At 33.8% G+C, this 5581-nt stretch overlaps 1 pseudogene; it reads left to right on the top strand.

Moving 5' to 3' along the window:
* The first annotated feature begins 1386 nt into the window (after nucleotides 1-1386).
* LOC143567096 (G-type lectin S-receptor-like serine/threonine-protein kinase B120) lies at nucleotides 1387-5581 on the top strand (annotated as a pseudogene).

The raw sequence follows: 5581 nt of genomic DNA, 5'->3' as shown, positions 1-5581 counted from the left end.
AACCCAACTCTCCCATGATTTTTAAGCGTTAATAACTTTTTTATATGTTAATATTTTTTTAAAAAAATTGTACCATAAAAACGAGCATATATTTCTCTTTAATTTGAGTATGATATTGTTATAGTTTTCTTTAGTAAAAAAAAATAACATTTTGCGTAGGGGTGTTTACTTTTTGATGGTTTTCAAGTTAAACCGTGAACTAAACTGTTAGTAACGGTTTTTTTGTCGTCGTAAACCAAAACCAAACCATTGAAAATTGAAAACGACTAGCCAAAAACTAAAGAAAAAAATCAACTGGGAAATCAAACCACTGACCGGTTTGAACGTTTTTACGGTTTAACCAAACAATGAGCACCCATACACTTGTTACGTGATTACCAAGTCTATGTTTCCCGCTGTATTGCGCGGGCACTCGTCTAGTTGTGAAAAAAGTATCATTAACATCTACTCTACTGTATATCCATTTACGTACCCTATTAGCTTTACAATAATATACAGCTTTACAATAATATACAACGATCCTTGGTCGCTAACGCAGCATCATCATTACTCATTAGGGATGCTAAAAAATCCGAATGGATATCCGAAATATTTGAAAATTCGAATTCGAATTCGAATTATCCGAATTTTTCAAAAATTCGTATGGTTCGGAAATCTTAACATTTTTTTAATTACTAAATTATAAATATTAATTATAAATTTCGGATAGTTTTTTGGATATTTCGGATACTTGGAATAATTTTTTGGATATTTTGAACAATTTTTAGGATATTTTGGATATATATCCGAAATATTTTTAAAAGTAGTTATTTAACATTTTTTATAATAAATTATTATTTTCGGATATCCGGTTCACTATCTGATATGATCTTCGAATTTTCAGATATCCGAAATTTCATATTCGGATAGTGAAATGCACTATCCGAAAGATCCGGATATCCAAAATCCGAATATCCAACTTTAAACACCCCAAGTAATCATCATCTTACAGGTCCACGGTCATCCCTCTATTCGAACACATGCATGTTCACTTTGACTATTTAATATAATCATAAACTGCCGAAAGATGAGTAAAGTTACCAAACTTTCATATTTGTAAAGAAATTAAGACATGTTTGTACACAATACTTTTAAAAAAGTAAATGGCAATTGGCAAGTTCAATGATTCCCTCGTACCTATAGGCTATGCATGACAAAATGTACTATTGTCCAAAGGCCTACCTAATGATACATATTCTTTTAAATATTCAACAATCATAAAGATTTCACACTTGTCGACATAATCCAACAACCTATACACATCCTTTATTTACAAATGAAAGCATTGTTGTAAGCAATTAGGTTAAAGAAATGATTAAACAAAATTTCAAACCACATGAACCATCAATGCAATGGCTATGGTGTCTTGTGTTCATTATCTCATCTTCTATCTCTCCACTCTATGCAAGTGAGGATACCATCACCATAACCAAATCCATTAGTTCCAACCAAACCTTAATCTCAGAAGGAGGTAAGTTTGCATTAGGCTTCTTTACTCTTAACAACTCCACCAACACCTATTTAGGGGTATGGTACAACACAATCCCCAACCTAACAACTATATGGATTGCCAATACCCAAGCATTCACCATCCACCTTTCGCCTTTCAGAAGACGGAAACCTTGTGGTTTTAAGCGGAAGAACGAGATTATATGGACATCGGATGTCTCAGTTAACACTCAGCAAATGCAGTGTTATTTGATAATGGGAATCTTGTCCTTAGACATGGTGAAGAACAAGTATGGCAAAGTTTTGATCATCCAACCGACACATTCGTCTCCGGCATGAGAATTAGCTCAAACAGAAAAACGGGCCGCAAAATGGTTCTTACGTCATGGGTCAATGATGAAGATCCACGACCAGGGTTGTTCTTATTAGGGATAGATCCAAATAGATATCATTTATATATTTTGAAGGAAGGTAAACTATATTGGAGAAGCAACGTCTACGTTCGCGAGTGGATTTGTAAAATACGGACAAGGATTTTCAGGATATTTTAGTTTCGGTATAGAAGATGATGAAGTCTATGGTGTGTATAGTATGTCCTTCAAATTTGGTCACCACAACGGGCGGCTTCTGCTGACAATATGGATAAAAACTAGATGGTTAGCTATATTCCAGGCACCTTTACTTACATGTGATTTTTATAGCCATTGTGGTCCATTTACTACTTGCCATAATAATGAATCCATTTCACCATGTAAGTGTTTGACCGGGTTTGACCCAAAATCGCCCAAAGAATGGAGTTCCGGAAATTGGGCAGGTGGGTGTGGGAGGAATAAGCCATTAAGATGTGATAAAGGAGATAAGTTTTTCAAGTATGAAGGTGTGAAACTACCTGATTATGCAATTAACATGGGGAATAAAAAAAGTGTTGTTGAATGCGAAATCGAATGTTTTAAAAACTGCTCATGTTTAGCTTATGCTTATGAAAATGTGACATATCAAGTTACAATAGTTTGTTTGAATTGGTTTAGAGAGCTTGTGGATATCTCAACAAACTCGGATACAGGCCATGATCTTTTTGTTCGTGTACATACATTTGAAAGTGTAACCGATGATAGTCAAGAGCATGCTTTGGTTCACGTAAGGAAACCGCTGATTGCAGGTGCTCTCGCGGTTGTTTCTATAGGAATGCTTCTTATGAGTGTGTTTGTGTACTCATGGAGAAGAAAAAGGCTCATAAGAAAAGGTTTACAGATACTTGCAATATTTTGTAAAAAATCCTTTTGTAAAAAAAGTTTCAATTTTTATCCATTCAAGATTACTAATATTATGCTTTTTTCAGAGAGAATAAAGAATGAACTGCTTGGCTTTGATTCTTTGAGCATCGCGTCCGGGGATGCACATAACAATACAGAGCTTGTATCATTTAGCTTAAAGAGTGTATTGGCTGCGACAAGTTCCTTTTCAGTTAAAAACATGCTTGGTGAGGGTGGGTTTGGTCCTGTTTACAAGGTACATTTCTTAATCACCAAAAAGATTACACAACAAACACACTAGTTTTATTTCATTAGATTTTGATTGTTAAAATGAGAGATTTGTTACGAAGCAGGGTCATTGCCCGGAAACAGACATGTGGCTGTTAAAAGACTATCAACAAAATCATCACAAGGACGCGATGAGTTTATAAATGAATTACAACTTATTGCGAAACTTCAACATACAAACCTGGTTAGATTATTGGGATGCTGTGTTGAAGGAGATGAAAAGATTTTAATGTATGAATATATGCCTAACCGAAGCCTCGACAAATTCATCTTTGGTACATTTTATGACTTCTTATTCCATGGTTACATTATTTTGTTACACATTGCTAAATATTGTTTATTGTTTTTTATTTGTTGTAATTAGATCCAGGTGAGAGTGTTCATCTTGATGGGAGCAAAAGATTCAAAATAATAGAAGGGATAGCTCAAGGACTTCTTTATCTGCACAAATATTCTAGGCTCAGAGTAATTCACAGGGATTTGAAAGCAAGCAATGTTCTTTTGGATGAAACAATGACTCCAAAAATTTCTGATTTTGGATTGGCAAGGATTTTTGGGATGAATCAAATTGAAGACAAAACCAATAGAGTTGTTGGTACCTAGTAAGTCCAAAATTCTCCTAACATCAAATTTACAACTTAACATTTGTACTAGAGATAGCAAAACGAGCTGGCTAAGTAGGTTGGGTAATGAGTAAAAACAAATCATTTTGTACTTGTTAAAACGGGCGGGGTCGGGTTAACTGAAAATACCTTTTATTAAAAAAATTAAATTTTTTAAAAGAGAGTTAGTGACTCAAATATGATTGCAAAAGTATAATAATAATAATAATAATAATAATAATAATAATAATAATAATAATAATATTTTGAGTAAAACAATTCAAGAAAGATTTATGTATTGAAAATTCAATTTAGGTGACTTTCGACCTGCTTGACTCGTTTCTTTTTAAGCAATTTGTATTAGAGGTGGCAAAGTGGACAGTTCATGTAGGTACGGTAATGAGTCAAAACATCCATTGAAATGGGTGTGTGCCAGGTTAACCCAAAACACCTTTTGTTTAAAAAAATATATTTCTCTCTCTCTGTTTTTTTTAAGAAAGTTAGCGGTTCAAATAGGAGTGTTCAACGAAACCGCGAAATTGCCCAAACCGGTCATCGGTTTGGTTTCACGGTTGGTTTTCTTTCTTAACTTTGGTCTGTTGGTTTGAAAATTTTCAAACCTTAGCCATCGGTTTGGTTTACGGGTTGTACCAAAAACCAACCGTAAAAAACTGAACCGAACCGTATGATTAATTATATATATTTTAAATATTTTACATATTATATATGTATGTATTACTAGACATAATTAAATAATAGTTATTAGTGCGTTTAATATAAATTATAGTGCGTTTAATATAAATTATTACTTTACTAAATATTGAGTAATCAGAAAAAAGTGGCCTAAGCCCAATTTCAAAATGTAAAGATGTCAACCAACTTTCAGTTTTTGAAATGAGAACCCAAAAATAAGAGATGTTTGTTAAAATTTGTAAATTGTTGAGAGCTATACAATAAAATAAAATATTTTTGGACTTTTCTCAATAATTCCCAACTAGCATCTAAACCGTGAAACCAAACCAAACCAGAACCAAACGCTACTAACGGTTCGGTTTAAGAGTTCAGTGGTTTGGTTTTGGTTTACGGAAATAAAAAGCCGTTATTAATTGTTCAGTTCACGATTTGACCTAAAAACCGCGAAAACCGGACCGTAAACACCTCTAGGTTCAAATATGACTACAAAAGTGTTATTATGATGATAATATAATCTTTTGAATAAACTATTTAAAACATTTATGTACCGAAAATACACTATAAGTCTATAAGCGACTTTCGACCTGTTTGACTAATTGACCCGCTTCCTTCTAATTTTTTTTTATTATTTGATGTTATCCGTTTGACCCATAAATGTGTAGAAATTGTCAACTTCGGTTCATATCGTTGTTTTTCCGATTACAGCAGATATATGGCACCCGAATATGCATTACATGGGCGATTTTCTGAGAAATCTGATGTATATAGCTTCGGGGTGTTACTACTAGAGATTGTGACCGGTAAAAGGAATTCCGGTTCAGATTACACAGAAGATGCTCTTACAATATCTGAATGGGTACCTTTCTTTTTTTTTTTTGTTTCTTCTATTCTTTCGGTTATTACATAATAATAGTTTAAATTAGAGGTTTTTATATCATTGTTAGGCATGGGAAAAGTGGATGGAAGGTAGAGGTGCTGAGTTGATTGATCCTTCAATGAGGGATACCTGCAGTGTTCTACAAGCAGTGAAGTGTATTAATGTTGGACTTTTGTGTGTTCAAGAAAACATGGATGACAGGCAAACAATGTCAGAAGTTGTTCTGATGTTGAGCAATGAAACTGCAACTGTACCATTGCCTAACAAGCCGGCTTATACGATTCATAGGCGCTCTCAAATGTCGAGTAAGCACTCCAATAATGAAGTTACAATGACCAAAGTAGAGCCAAGATAGAGATGTTGAACTCATGTCAAAGTCA

This window comes from Bidens hawaiensis, unplaced genomic scaffold (genome assembly GCF_021521415.1).
Source record: "Bidens hawaiensis isolate Kalapana, Puna unplaced genomic scaffold, B.hawaiensis_p1.1 tig00023211_1, whole genome shotgun sequence".
NCBI classification, from domain to species: domain Eukaryota; kingdom Viridiplantae; phylum Streptophyta; class Magnoliopsida; order Asterales; family Asteraceae; genus Bidens; species Bidens hawaiensis.
This window is presented reverse-complemented; position numbering and strand designations above follow the sequence as displayed.